Source organism: Scylla paramamosain, chromosome 26 (genome assembly GCF_035594125.1).
Source record: "Scylla paramamosain isolate STU-SP2022 chromosome 26, ASM3559412v1, whole genome shotgun sequence".
In the NCBI taxonomy this organism is placed as follows: Eukaryota; Metazoa; Arthropoda; class Malacostraca; order Decapoda; family Portunidae; genus Scylla; species Scylla paramamosain.
This window is the reverse complement of record NC_087176.1, coordinates 16,001,591-16,018,516: the sequence shown is the minus strand read 5'-3', so window position 1 is coordinate 16,018,516 and position 16,926 is coordinate 16,001,591.

Sequence of the window (16,926 nt, the reverse complement as noted above, 5' to 3'; positions counted from 1 at the left end):
AACTCGCAGTGGACGATGCCCCTCACATCGAAGAAAGCGATCAACATGACCTTGAAGCTGGACCTGGACTGCCTTGCTTTCTTCGGCCGTGGCGACGCCGGACTCTTCCATTGAAGGCTCTGGCGTTTGGTCTCCGGGTCGTACTCAAATACCCAGGACTCATCGCCGGTGATGACTCTCCTGAGCAAGTCTGGTTCAGTTTCCAGACGCTCGAGGATGTCCTGACACACCTGCATGCGTCGTCCCTTCTGGTCATCGTTCAGGAGTCTCGGCACCATCTTCGCACAGACTTTCCGCATGCCCAGATCTTCAGTGATAATCTTCCACACGCTGTTGTGGTTCATGCCAAGCTCATCTGCGATCTTTCGAACAGTCAACCGACGATCGTCACGCACCATCTGCTTGACACGCTCAACATTGGCCTCATTCCTGCTCGTTGAGGGTCTTCCACTCCTGGGGTCATCTTCCACGTCCTCCCGGCCCTCTTTGAACCTCTTGCACCACTCAAAAACACGTGAGCGTGACATTGTCTCATCCCCGTACACTTTTTGCAGCATACCCAGTGCTTCTGACGGCGTTTTCCCCAACTGCACCAAAAACTTCAAGTTTGTTCGCTGTTCAGCGCTCATTGTTAAACGACCTGCAACAGAGGACATGATTTTAAAAGCACGTAAGAAAAAGATTAGTGACTGTAGAGGGTTGGGAGCGCAGTTGTATACTCCAGAAGGATTACTTTGAAGGGGAAATATGGTGGTTTGTGGCTTGGGTTTGAAATTCATCTTTTAGGACACCAGTCCTGGAACTTTAATGACACACCACCATATTTCCCCTTCAAAGTAATCCTTCTGGAGTATACAACTGCGCTCCCAACCCTCTACAGTCACTAATCTTTTTCTTACGTGCTTTTAAAATCATGTCCTCTGTTGCAGGTCGTTTAACAATGAGCGCTGAACAGCGAACAAACTTGAAGTTTTTGGTGCAGTTGGGGAAAACGCCGTCAGAAGCACTGGGTATGCTGCAAAAAAGTGTACGGGGATGAGACAATGTCACGCTCACGTGTTTTTGAGTGGTGCAAGAGGTTCAAAGAGGGCCGGGAGGACGTGGAAGATGACCCCAGGAGTGGAAGACCCTCAACGAGCAGGAATGAGGCCAATGTTGAGCGTGTCAAGCAGATGGTGCGTGACGATCGTCGGTTGACTGTTCGAAAGATCGCAGATGAGCTTGGCATGAACCACAACAGCGTGTGGAAGATTATCACTGAAGATCTGGGCATGCGGAAAGTCTGTGCGAAGATGGTGCCGAGACTCCTGAACGATGACCAGAAGGGACGACGCATGCAGGTGTGTCAGGACATCCTCGAGCGTCTGGAAACTGAACCAGACTTGCTCAGGAGAGTCATCACCGGCGATGAGTCCTGGGTATTTGAGTACGACCCGGAGACCAAACGCCAGAGCCTTCAATGGAAGAGTCCGGCGTCGCCACGGCCGAAGAAAGCAAGGCAGTCCAGGTCCAGCTTCAAGGTCATGTTGATCGCTTTCTTCGATGTGAGGGGCATCGTCCACTGCGAGTTCTTGCCACAGGGCCAGACAGTCAACCAACATGTGTACAAAGAAGTACTGCGGCGTCTGCTTCGTGCAGTGCGCGAGAAGAGGCGGGAGTTGTGGCAGGGCAACTCGTGGCTGCTTCACCACGACAATGCGCCTGCTCACAATGCCCTGAGCATCAGAGAGTTCTTGGCCAAGAAGAACATCGCCGTGCTGGAGCAACCGCCCTACTCACCTGACCTCGCTCCGTGCGACTTCTTCCTCTTCCCCAAGCTCAAGGAGGTCATGAAGGGGACCCGTTTTGATGATGCGGACGACATCAAAAAGGCCGTGACGACGGAGCTGAGGAGCATCCCGCAAGAATCCTTCCAGCAGTGCATGCAAGCCTGGCAGAGAAGGATGGACAAGTGCATGCGGTGCCAGGGGGATTACTTCGAAGGAGATAACCTATAGTTTGTAGCCTGGATGTGAAATAAAACTTGTGTGGCACCAGTCCTGGAACTTTAATGACACACCTCGTATGATCGTTTTGCCTGTATGATACTCACTAGCGACTGAGGTACCACGAGCTGAGATAACGCTCACTAGAATCGTCAATAGAGACATCACTCGATTTTGTAAAAGAGATCGTATTGTATGAAAAACGTATCAACACTCACTTGTAACTTAGGAAGATTTATTTCATCACCAGATTCAAGGTAATAAGCAATACAAGAACAGAAGGCGTCTGAACGTTGATGTTTCCTTATTTCATCCATGGCTGGCATGACAGGATTTTCTGTCATGACGGAGATAGTAGCAACAGTGCGTGATAGTACATCTGCCACTGAGTATGAAATTGAAGGATTAAATTCTTGAATCGTGAGATGCCAGCGAGCAAACTGATCTGTGAAGTTGTTGCCTTTGAAGGTCTCTGTGACAGCATAATGGTCAGTGTGGACATGAATCTTATAGCCTTAGATGAGTGCACGGAGATGACATAACTGCCAGATCATGGCGAGACTTTCACGCTTTGTGACATCATAATTTTGATCTGCCTTCTTGAGAAGTCTGCTAGCGTAAGCTAATACGCGATGTTTACTGAGTAAATCTTTCTGCATAGGAACAGTACCTATTCAAAAGCCAGAAGTGTCAGTGTATAAGATGAAATCTTTCTCGAAATTTAGAAAAGTAGGAACTGGTAATTGACACAAGGCAGTTTTCAGAAGATCAAAGGCATCTTGTTTCTTTTCAGACCAGATGAATGCAGTATATTTCTTCATCAAATGAGTGAGAGCTTGAGAGGCTTAAATTTTTGATGAACTGGCGATAAAATCCAGCAAAACCGATGAATTTCCTGATATAATCGATATTAACAAGAACAGGGATATTTTTTACTGCATTTACCTTGTCATCTAAAGTGTGAATACCATCTCTGTCGACTTTGTGACCAAGGAATTTGACTTGGTGTTTGAGAAACGAGTTTGATCTTTAAGCCAGCAGCTTGGAAGCGTGACAGAACGAGAGACAGTGTGCGAGAATTATCCTGTAAAGACCGATGCAATGATAACGTCATCAAGAACCAGAACACACTTTTACCGATAAGACATGAGAGAACAGAATTCACCAATCTCTGAAACGTTAGAGGCGAGTTACGTAGACCTTGGGCCATGTGTCTGAATGTGAATTGGCCAGAGGAAGTATTGAAAGCAGTATATGGAAAAGGAGGGGAAGGAGAAGTATATGCAAAGGAGGGTAGCCAGACTCAACATATATTACGTCATTACAGGTAGACTTCCTAACAACTCCTAATAATCTTTTCAGACACCACATATATAATTTAATTATAGGCTTAAACATCTGCTCCAACCCAAGACTCACAATCAAATAACAATGATTATATCAGTGTAGCATCGAAAACACCGAAAACATCGAAAAGCATGTATCATTTTGGCATTGGCATGAGCAATAACGGTGGAAGATACAGAGCCACCACTGGTGAACACCGAACCAAGGTAAACATATGCCGGGCAGTGTTCTACCGTCAACCCATTCACCATCAGCGCCTCTGAATCATATTCCTTGCCTCAAAAAAAAAATAAAAATAAATAAATAAATAAATAAAAATGAAAATAAAAAAATATCTTGGTTGATTCTCATCCCATATTCTTCACAGTAATCCTGCAATAAAGCAATTTTTTTTTTCACCATATTACATTAGGTCGTTGCTAATACGATCGTGTCATCTATCAAAACTAGTGTATGCAATCACTGCAAAAATCCATCCATTCCACATCTCGCTTTAATCATTTTAATTAAGTAATCCATAACCACCACAAACAACAAATATGAAGTGGAAGATCTTTGTCTTACTCCCACTGTCATCAGTATCGTAGCTGTTCCAAGTAGGTTCTCTGTGTAGGCATAAATAACAATTAAGGCACTCAACATCACCATTCCACAACCCAGGCGTTGCAATGCTTGGAACAACGTCTCGGAACCCTGTCATATGCTTGTCTGAAATCCACAAAAGATACAAACATTTTAACTTTTTTCCGTCTTGCCATATTGCATAGTAACCTTAGTGAGACTATGTGTTCTATGCATCCCGCCTTCTCTTGTCCACCAGGCTGTTCCCTGCTGGGTGAGAACCTTTACTTTAGTCGATAATAAAAAAAATCATATCATAAAGATTGGCAATATTGCTCAAAATGCTTACTCTTCTATAATTAATGGCATCATTTATATCACCCTTCTTGAAAATTGTATTTAGCTTTAGACCATTGGAGTGAATAAACACCCTGTAAAAATAACGTGTTAAAGATCCTAGATACAAAGACAATCACTCAGCTGGCAAGACTTTAAATACTGAAAGAGGAAGACCGTCTAACCCACAGGCTTTATCATGTTTTATCAATTTCGTTTGTTCTTGAACTTCCAATGGTGAAATTAGATATTCTAAAACAGGAATATATATATATATATATATATATATATATATATATATATATATATATATATATATATATATATATATATATATATATATATATATATATATATATATATATATATATATATATATATATATATATATATATATATATATATATATATATATATATATATATATATATATATATATATATATATATATATATATATATATATATATATATATATATATATATATATATATATATATATATATATATATATATATATATATATATATATATATATATATATATATATATATATCCGGCCTTAAGTCATGTTCAATAAGCTTTGGCATATTAGGCAAATTGAAATTAGATTTATAGTATTCCTTAAAGGACATGTCATAGGGAAACGAATCACTCTTAGTAAGGTCACTACAGTATTCTCCTTTCAAGTTAATGGCACTCCATAGTTTGAAATCATCTTTGTTTTCTAACAACTTTTCCCATCTCCATAAACTAGAAACATCTACCTCTAGAGGGTCTCTCTTGCTCACACTTATACTTTTATACAGAGTGTTAGATGCAAAGTTAATAGTCTCATCTGTATTCCTTATCACTGTAGGTATTTCAAACGTATTTAGTTTATTCAGGAACACTTCCCTCTCAATTGAATTCCATTTCAGGGGCTTTTTAAAATGTCGGTTGGCGTTATCCTCATTACACAATATAGCATGGTTACCAAGGTGTTGGGCACGAATACCTAAGCTTCCAATGTATGTTCTAGGTAAACTTATAGTAATGACAATGGGTGAGTGGTCAGATGGAAACAACTCTTTTCGAAGCACCGAAAATTCAGTCACCCTACTGAACACCGAAGGGCTCAACACACAAGTGTCTAGTTCGGAAATCCATCCGTTACCCTTTCTATAGGTCTTATTGCTCGCGAAGTGCTTCTTACGCGTCTTTATGTTATTAAGTACTATCATATTAGCTTTTTTTATATTTATTCAACATAATAAATACATTCTCTCTAGGAACTCGCACATTATCTGCCACATTTGGGTATGAAAATAGTTCCTGTTCGGTATTTCTACATTCTTCAACAGGTTTCGAATTTTTAAACCAAATCTCGCATTCAGATCACCAATTACACACTCTTCATGGCATTCACCAGTCTTAATCTTTTCTTGAATCGAAGCAAATGAGTCATAAGAGTAATACTCTGAGTCTGGTGGTGGTATGTACCAAAAACCAGACAAGCACTTGGGTACAAGAACAAAACTAAACCCACACTTGATCTTCCACGCTCGTGTCCAGACTTGTTACATATTTAGAAAGATATATAATCTTTCACTAACAGCGCTGTTCCACCTCGCTCAGCTGACAGTTCTACAACACTTTTATAAGTCACATAACCAGGGAAGGACACTGCAAGTGACATTTTCATTTCATTCAAACTTATTATGTCATATTCCAACATCGTGCTTTGAACATCACTTCTTTCCAACTTAGTTCTAACCCCATTTACATTCCATGACATGATCTTAGTTGTTTTTATATGCTGCATTCTTATTAAAAAATCCTGCTACTTCCATTCATCAATCACAACGTTGTCTTGGAACAACTTCTTTTCCCGGGCGTCCAAGCGAATTACATATCCAACATTTTCAGGACGCCTCTTTTTCCGCCTCTCCGCTTCATGCAGTCGCCTCCATTCCACCCTGATGCTGGGATGAACGTCCTTCTTGATGAAAATTCTTTTATATTCCTCTTCAGACTGCTTCAGTTGTGCCACCTTGTCAAGAATTATGTTCCTAGCTTCTTTACTGTCAACTTCAACAAGGCTGGGTCGTTGTTTATCACCTGTATGAATTCCAAGCCTGCGACTCTCTCACTTCTTCTCCAGCGTCCAGTTTTTTTCCCAGATCTTGTTAAGCTCTACAGCGTCACATGTTGCACCCTCTAGTGTTTCGTTTTCGTCAGGAACAGTAGTAGGGAAAATGCCACCAGTGTCCCCCATCTCTAAATGGCATGCCACTGGGGTCCCATTTCATGGGTACCCCACCGACCGATAGAATCAATTTTATCCTGAGGGATTGTTGTAATCATTTTAATGAAAGAGTGATAGTTGAACAAAGAGGAAGACTCCACAAGCTATTCGTTAAAATAACAAGTGCAACACTTAAACATCGTATTATTCAAGCCATTACTAAAGACGACGTGATCGTCATCGTCTAGTGGTGACACATCCGCCTTCGCCACACTAACTCGCAATTCTAGAGACAGCCTTTTTACAGCGATTGACGATTTGACGGTATTCAGGCGATTCACCCGCGGGAAATTCTCACTCACAGCCGTTAGATAATTGCTCAAGGGGGTGGAAGTCGCTCCACCCTGCACATCTGGTCTGTAATGAGTCATCTTCACGAATAAGCTAAATATTGAAGATATCTGCTTTAGAGCAAGTCTTTCTTTTCAGTTGCCTGGTTGGCTGTTTTCTCTTTTTTTTTCTGACTCCAACTTTCTTTTTCAATTTCAACTTTTCTGACTCCAACTTTCTTTCTGACTCCAACTCTTTTTCATTACTCGCCCACCTCGAACTATCCTTTCGTCCACACCCTTCACGGCGGCGACGCCTCTATTTCTTAATGAATCGCGATGTCGTTTACCCTCTAAAACATCTGATAATAAACCTTTTCCCATTTGGGACGCTTCAGGTGCCACAGGGCACATGAGAAAGGGAATTGCTCTCTTACCAAAGCTGCTCAACATGGAAAATAGACCGCCACCTCTTCTTGAATGGGGTGGAATAAAAACCCGGATGTCGTCTAATCCCCAGCCTTTGCTTTGCGTAAAAAGCAAGTTATATTCCGCTCGAGTGGGAGTTGTGAACACTCTTGTCATGATGACCGCCACGTCACGAATAAGACGCCGAGCATAATAGTTTTTGTCTGATATGCAGTAAGAGTGTGATTGACCAGCCAACTTGATCCGCGAGATGAATCGCAATAGAATGGATAATAGGTTTACTGAGCGATTTATACGCGGATTTAATGTTAATGACTTCTAATAAGTTGACATGCTGACCGCCATATATCGTCGGTGACACACAGTCCGCGTAAAATAGTGCGGAATCTATTCCCCCATCAATTAGAGGCGGGAAAGGGGCGGGAATGAAGGTGGAGTCATTTTTGGCGTATGAACTGTATAAATTATACTAGGCATGATAATCAAAGCCCAAGAATAGAGCCATCCTGGATCCAAATTTCGCAGTCAAGTAGCAGAAATGACCACTGGTGTTGCATTGCGGGGCTTTCTCAAGGATGCGTTCCACCTTTCGCGTTTTTTTCAGTATAGTTAAAAAATTTATCACCTTCAAAATACCGGTCATACTCAGTCTTCATATTGCTTTAATTCGTCAGACAATTCGAAATTAATGACGTCAATCATATACCCAGTATCGCCCACCTCAGTGCTCGTTCGAGATGTGTATGTATGGAGTTTATACATCTGTGTTTCATCGACGTGGGCTGTGGCCTAAATCTCAATCTTGCAAGCATAATCACCTGCCACTAGACTCAAGAACTGATTCGGATAAAAGAAGTTTATCAGACCTACTTTATATTCCTTATTTGGATCAGGATGGATGGGAGGAGTGATTCTATTTTCAAAGCGATGGCGCTGGTTATAGGGGTAGAGGTCGGTGTTGCCCAGACTCGTCAAATACAGATAATGCTCTGCTCCCGCCATGATAAAAATAAATAATAATGACCACCCGAGTTAAGGAATACATTTATACTCGTTTCTTCACACACTTAAAATTTATTTTAAAATTTTACATGATATAGTTTATTCAGGCTTCCTCACCAGAATAGTTTCAACTCCAAAAGGTTGAAGTCGCATCGCCAACACTTCCACCATAGGCAGTTAATTCGCCATGGGAAGCAGGGCAATCTTTTTTTATGTAATTCTGGAAGTGTTGACGTCGGTTCACGCTTGTATCTATCTTGAGTCCTTCCACGTAATGCAAATCCTTCGATGTCGCAATTGCCTGTTGTGCCTTCTCTTTACCCTCGACGGCCTCATCCCAACCATACGTAGTCACCCCAACCATACGAGTCACGCAGGCCACCAGGTAGGGGAGATTTACGCCTCCTGTGGGAGGCGCATAGATAATAATACGTCCTGGTTCATCTCTCGTGTCCACCGTGACCCGATGAAGCTAGTAGAGTCTCTTTCTAGTTGCATGCGTATTCTTGTATGGATAAATAGTTTTGAGGTCCCGCGCATTCCCGCATGGTTCGGTGGAGACCGCATTTAGCGAGTAAGCAATATAACAGCGACGATCGGTCAGCTTACCCTCGACCACCTACATCTTGATGACTAATTGGAGGGTAGATCCACACGTCGATCCCTCTGTGCGGGGAGTGAGAGTCGAATGTGACGTCGCAGGCCTTTATTTGCATGTATTTGCTGATATTACTCGTACACCTCTTGCATAGTAGAATTATTCTATCAAACTGACGCAGGTGTTATTTTTTTTGCTTTGTTAGTGGGAAGGAATAGGGGGGGGAGTGGGCCATATTATGTATTAGTAGATGTGGGTGATGGGACAAACCTTTTTTACCATAACCCTTATTAATCATCCATCCTTGGGTCTGCACCCCTGACTCGCCTAACACGTGCATGTCAGTGACTCATGCGTTATTGATTTACTTGTTTACAGAGTAAGACGGAATCTTTTCATTTTAATATGCTTCCCAGATGTGTCTAATCCCTCCGCCTATCATTTTAATTCCTTGAGCCGTATTTCTGATGGCGTCGGCGGGGAGTTGCGCCAAGCAAAGTAGCAATTAAGATAATGGACGCTCATCGGCTGAAACTCTTTTCCGTCGCCGAGTACTTGTATGAGATCAAACACACTAGTCCCCGAAAATGGCGGAAGTAAGTTACCGCGATCATCCCATGAAATCTCAGGTTTACCCTCCAATAATTTCAAGAGAGATAAACTGTATTCTCTAAAGGAAGGTGGAACAGCAACTCGAATTAAATCATCCAATGGCGGATTAACAGGCGCGCGTGACGACGGGGCCGTGGTGGAGGAGGCGGCGGAGGAGGTGGTTGCCGGCGGGAGTGAAGTTTTTTTTATTTTCTTGACTTGTTTTGACTGAATCGGTGCGGAGTTGCGAAGTCGGCCGGTTTAAACTTACACCTCTTGGCAACTGAGATGATAATTAAACAATATTCTTTCATCTCTTCTTGTTATTGCCGACACGGCTATCGGGAGTAATGCGGCCAATATGTTGCCACCTCGTTTGGAGATGAGAATAACTTTTTTCTTGTATACGGGCGTCTTCTTCAAGGCTACAGTGTGAACATCACTCTTGAATTTTTTCAAGCTGTTACTGATGGTATCGTCGTCCGTCACCTGTTTCTTCAAAAAGTTGGCGAATATTTTCGAGATGCAATTGACTTCGCGCTTATTCAAACTCTGCAAGACCTGCTTCCGCAATTTAGGGGAGACTTGAGAAAAGAGGAAAACTAAATCTTTGTACTGCAATATCAATGGTTTTTCCTCAGCCATATCTTACTAAGTCGTCCGCATCTATCCAGCTATCAAATTTATCTGGATATCCACGCCAGTGAACGAAATACTTTCTCTTATCTCTTACCTCGCTCGACCTTCGTTCTTGATATATTGATCTGGTAATGCGCCGGAAGAGATGACTTGATTAATTCTTCCTTGTAGAATGCACCGGTCACGTCCTCACCTGCCAAATTCCTTATGTAATAAATAAGAATTTTATGTGAATAATCCACACGACTTATCTTAAGAAGCGTTCTTCGTTATTGTTGACGTAATTGCGTTGGGGAAGCATGTTGCGAGCGTACAATGTCTCCCACGTCTAATCATGACTGACAACTTTCTTTTCTCTTGGCTGATACATTCGTTTAAATTGCCTCCTGACTTGTGGCAAGTCACGGAGGCGGCGAACCTGGGCCAGTGCTTGGTTATCACCCAAACCGTGGTGTGGGATGTAATTGTACGCGTTTATTAGGGTAAGCAAGACAAGGATGTATTGTTCAGCGTGAGATATTTATTTATTTTCGCCTTTATGGTTCGGATGTCCTTTTCTGCCAAACTCGCCTTTGTTTCGTGCGAGTAATTGGAATACAAGGTAATACCTTTCAAAATTAGATATTTTTTCATTGCTTGATTATAAAATTCGGATCCCTGATCGGTAAAAAGACGCGACGCGCCTGTAAAACTTACCGACTCTAAATCTTTTTCTATGCGCTTGCTGGCTACAGCGACTGGATTTACTTTTCAGCGTTGCAACTTTCATGTACCTGCTGAAAATGTCCAGACAAAACATGATGTATCGAACGCCGCCATTGTGTCTGTGCAGCTTCGAAAAATCTGCCAAATCGCAAATTAAAATGATGGACAGTTTAGGAGAATTTTTCGCCGCGGAAAACGTTTCAGTGTTGGCTTGTGAAGTATGCAAGTGCAGACCCTCTGCAGATATGCCCTCACATCGCGGAGTGTTAGATTCTTATCCCTTTTCTTTCCCTCCCTGTAGAATGTTTGCACACCTCCTAAACCCACAGGATTAGTATATCCCGATAAAATTCGTCCAAAACGGCGTTCATAGCAGAAAGACTTTCTCACAGGACGGTTCATTCAAAATATTCATGCGCAGTTCAATTTCTTCGTTGTGTTCGGGGATAAATCGCACAACAAATAACCGTCTCGTCTAAGCATGACATTTTTATAAATTTCCACTAGGTGTTTGGTGCGCTCCTTTCCATAAAGTTTCCTGCCCAGACATTCGATTTGATAAATATCTGTTTTTCATGAGAATGTAATGCGAGGCACTTAAAGTTATCATTCTAGCATACTTTCCGGGGAAAAAGACATTCTGCGCTATCATTCTAGCTGAAAATTTTTTGTCTCCCTTTGGTAAAAGGCCTCTGCTATCGTTTGAGAATTGCCAGCCATGAGGAAATGATCATCTAATATGAAAAGCGTGTGCGCTTGCGGATCGGCATATTATTATTATTATTATCATTATTATTAAATTAATATTTACCTTGTGTAGGTAGCGGGGGACTTGAAGTCTCGGAAGAAATTAATGCATTCTTTGATAATCCACTCGGTCCCGGCTGTGGCGAGTCTTAAAAAAAAGAATATTAGTAGTAGCTACTAGTAGTGGCGTTGCTACCGTATTTATTGATTTATCATTGGTAGTAGATTTTTTTTTTTTTCTCTTCTCCCACCTCCGTGTGGGATGTTGGTTTGTGACGATTGCCGGCGTGTGTTCTGCTCAATCGAGTGTGAACCTGTACAGGAAGATGTACTCAGCGCTCAGACTTGTAAAGATTGACAGTCATTTCATGTTTATTAATGTACATTCTCGCCAAAATAAGTAATAATGCTTACAAGAAGAATCAGGATCTCCAACTTCGCAGGTGTGTTCTCCTGGAGGATGTGGAAACAGAACACCACACCGCTTGCATAAATCACACTGGTCTTACATGAATGAAGGGCAAGGTGGTTTAGTGTACCATCTCCCATACACACTCCAACAGTGAACACCCATTTTTTTATTTTTTTATTTATTTTTTTCTATATCATTGTCAACACTTGCACCCCGTCTGCTATGGCGCGCGGAGTAACATTGCAGTTTCCAGCGCAGATGACTGCGACGCACGTGGCTTGACTCGGAAGAAGGCAACACCTGCCTGTTTCATTATCTCCACCCCTCCCCCTGCAGAAGTTGACGTGTTGACGTGTATGTAACACACAAGTAACACTGCTTTCCCCATCTTCAAACTGAATAGGTTTGCCTCTTTGATAGGTCATTTTGATGGCCACACACTGTATAATTGATATGGAAAGTGGTTTAAACGTAATTGGACTCGTACCGTTACTGGTGCTGTCGACGGGGGAGTGGTATGACGTTTGATATGTTAACTGGTTGATTACCAAATCGCGTGGGAGAAATGATGTCAGTATAAACGTACATATAATCCATCCCCGTGTCAGCTGGCGGTAGTTATTGAGCGAATAATTCTATGGGTACCGAGGGGGAAGTTTCTCTTGCATTGGAAGATTAAATGGCATCGCCATTTCTTTGAAAGTAGACGGTGTAGCAAAAATTTGGATTGAAGCCTTGAATGTGACTTATATGTGAGGCAAATTTTATACTTATATCATTGTAAATACGATCGTCATTAGGAGGCACGATCGCGTTGATAACTACGACTCTCTCAAAAGTCGCGGAAATAGATCTTAAAGGACTGCTTAAAAATTATTTGAAGTTCTTTGACTATCTGCCCATTAATCACCTTAGTTATGGCTGGTATGTTCTTATCGATAAAATCGGAGATGATATTCCTTTCAGGTAGATAGGTATACATGTTATATTCATAAACATCAAACTCGGACTGTTTTACCCAGCCATAAAAAGATATACTGGAATTTGGATCCCTTTATGTAATGCAGTAGAAATATTTAGGGAATAAGATATTACACAGGCCGACTTCATAATCCCTACCGGTGTCTAAATGAATGGGTAAGATTCTGTTTTCAAATTCTGTTGTTGTGTTTTTTGGGAAATGACCTACTGCCTGCAAAAGAAGATAGGTATCATCACTTTCTCTGAACGGCATGTTTTTTTGTGCCCTGTCAACTAACAGACTGACTTTAAACTTTGCCTTTTCATGTCATATATACGACGACAGGGTGGAGGTTATAACGGTACAGCGTGGCAGACCTTGACCATCGAGTGGTGGGAGACATTGGAGAGTATTGAGATGTCGGAGGGAACATGTGGTGCAAGGCCTAACCACCCTGGCTGCCCAGGACCTGCACGTGGGATGGGGAGCCTGGTGGCATGCTGTCAGTGACCACCTCGCCTGTTGCGTTCATTCCCTGCCCCCTTACCATTCAATTACTTTCCACCCCCCATTATTGAACCATTTAGTCATCTCATAGTCGCTAAAGGATAAGGACATGCCCCCCCACCTCTCCCCACCACCGCCACCATCCACCGCATGTCTGATGGCTTGCCCTGGTGGCAAGCCATTTCTTGATGGGGACCCTGGTGGCATGCCGTCAGCGACCGCCACCGCCGCCACCCTCTGCGCGTGTGACGGGGACCCTGGTGGCAAGCCATTTCTTGATGCCTTGGCCTTGGTGGCATACCATCAGTGACCACCTTGCCTGATGAGTTCGAACCCCGCACCCCTTACCATTCATTTTATGGTTGCTAAAGAATAAGGACGCACATCTCTGCCTCTTCCTGCCACCGCCGCCATCCGCCACGCTTGTGACAGGGACCCTAGTGGCAAGCCATTTCTTGATGGGGATCCTGGTGGCATACCGTCAGCGACCACCTCGCCTGATGTGTTCAGGCTCTGCCCCATTACCATTCAATTACTTTGCACCCACCATTATTGATTCATTTAGTCATTTCATAGTCGCTGAAGGATAAGGATGCACGCCCCCGCCTCTCCCTGTCACAGCCACCATCACCGTCGCTCCCCCGTAACATGGAACCTGGTGACATCGCCATCAAAGATCCACTTCCCCCCTGTCGTTAATTTACCGCCAGGTTTCCCCATCAAGAAATGCCACTGAGGTCCCCATGGTTAAATTGTCATCAGTGTCCCCATCCTGAAATGGAATGCCACTGAGGTCCCCATGGCTAAATTGCCACCTGGGTCCCCATCATGAAATGGCATGCTGCTGAAGTCCCCATGGCTAAATTGCTACCTGGGTCTCCATCTTGTAATGGCTTGCCACTGAGGTCCCCGGGATAATGCCATCAGGGTCCCCCATCCTCAAATGGCATGCCATTTTGTATTGTATCTCACAATACAAGGGGGCAGTCACAGCCTGCCTTCTAAAGACAACTCTCTTCCTTCACACAAAACTATAAGGACCTAATTGCACACACACACACCCTTCACTCAAAATTGAAAATCATGACAACTCCTATACCATCCTCGATTTCCTCATCTAGGGAGGGGACCACAAATGTCCCCAGGTCGGACTGCTATTTTTGGTATCGACCCTAAGTGTCTTGACACACCCCTCAACTTTTTCTCCATTAATTTCTGCAATATTCGCAGTCTTAGATCTAATTTTCATCTGTAGAACATCACCTCTCCTCTAATAAGTCTCACCTTTTCCTCACTGAAAACACGTGTCTGAGGCAACTAGCACTAGCCTCTTTTCTGTTCCCTCTTACTTTCTCTATCCTCATTTTCAATCCAAAGCTGGATGTTGCGTTTATGTGCGCAATGAATCTCCTGAGTTTTCCACAATCTGGCTATGACTACAAAGCTACTCTCAAAATAAATTTATCTCTGCTGTATACCTCTCACCTAACTCCTCTGACTATAAAAAATTCTTTGACTAATTGACTTCCAAAGTGGAGTACATTCTAACTCCCTTCCCTTTTGCAGAAATCTCCCTTCTTGGAGACTTCAAAGTTTATCACCAGCTTTGGCTTTTCTCTCCCTTCACTGACCAACCTGGTGAACTAGCCTTCAACTTTGCTATCCTTCATGACCTAGAACAATTGGTGTGACACCTTACTCGTATTCCTAACCGTCTTGGAGATACGCCCAACATTCTTGACCTTATCCTAACCTCTAATCCTTCTGCTTATGCTATCACACTCCCCTCTCCGTTGGGCTTCGCCGATCACAATCTCATATCTGTATCTTATCCTATCCCTCCAATCCCTCCTCGGGATCACCCTAAGCGAAGATGCCTCTAGCGTTTTGCCTCTGCTAGTTGGGGAGACCTAAGGAGTTATTTTCCTGATTTGCCTTGGAATGACTACTGCTTTTGTGATAGAGGCCTGTCTCTTTTTGCTGAGTGCATAACAGAGGTAATAGTGTCTGTTTCTTGACTTAAACTTTCCAAACCTTGGTTTAACACAGCCTGTTCTCGTGCTATGCATGATAGGGAGGTAGCCCACAGAAGATACTTGAGTCTTCCATCACCTAAATCTCATGCACTTTATATTTCTGCCCAGAACCATGCCAAATCTGTTCTTCAACTAGCCAAAAACTCTTTTATTAATATAAAGTGTCAAAATCTTTCGAGATCTTACTCCCCTCGTGACTTCTGGCATCTAGCCAAAAATATCTCCAATAACTTTGCTTCTTCTTCTTTCCCTCTTTTATTTCAACCAGATGGCACAACTGCTATCACGTATATCTGTAAAGCTGAACTCTATGCTCAGACCTTTGCTAAAAACTCTACCTTGGATGATTCAGAGTTTGTTCCTCCTTCTCCTCCACCCTCTGATTATTTCATGCTGCCTATTAAAATTCTTCGCAATGATCATTATGCCCTTGCTGGCTTAAACCATTGGAAGGCTTATGTACTTGATGGAGTCCCTCCTTTTGTTCTCCGAAACTGCGCCTCCGTGCTTGTACCTTGCCTAGTCAAACTCTTTAAACTTTGTCTATCAACATTTACCTTTCCTTCTTGCTTGGAACATTTGGAACATTCATCATGTTCCAAAAAAAGGGTGACCGTTCTAATCCCTCAAACTAGCGTCCTTTTGCTTTAATTTCCTGCCTATCTAAACACCTATCACTTCACAATCTTCTAACTGATCGCCAGTATGGGATCCGTCAAGGCCGCTCTACTGGTGATCTTCTGGCTTCCATTACTGATTCTTGAGCATCCTCTTTTAGAGATTTCGGTGAAACTTTTGCTGTTGCCTTAGACATATCAAAAGCTTTTGATAGACTCTTTGATTTCCAAAGTACCCTCTTACGGTTTCTATCCTTCTCTCTGTAACTTCATCACAAGTTTCCTTTCTGACCCTTCTACTTCAGTTGTGATAGACCGTCACTGTTCTTCTCCTAAATCTATTAACAGTGGTGTTCCTTAGGGTACTGTCCTATCACCTACTCTCGTCCTATTATTCTTCAATGATCTTTTAAACCAAACGTGTTGCCCTATCCACTCCTATGCTGATGATACCACCCTGCACTTTTCCACATCTTTTCACGTCCAACAATTCAGGAAGTAAACAGTTCAAGCAGGGAAACCACAAAAAGCCTGACTTCTTATCTCTCTAAAATTTCTGATTAAGGCAGAACTAACTTAGTACTGTTAAATGCCTCAAAACTCAATTACCCCATCTATCAAGGTCTATCAACCTTCCAGATAACTATCCCCTCTTCTTCAGTGACACTCAACTCCCCCCTCTTCTACACTGAACATACTCGGTCAGTCCTTATCTTATAATCTACACCGGAAATTTCACATCTCATCTCTCGCTAAAACTGTTTCTATGAAGTTAGGTGTTTTGAGTCGTCTCCGCCAGTTTTTCTCACCCACCACAGTTGCTAACTCTGTACACGGTCATTATCCATCCATGTTTCAAGACACTTATCTTTCAATTTTTGACCACCGCTTCAGCCTG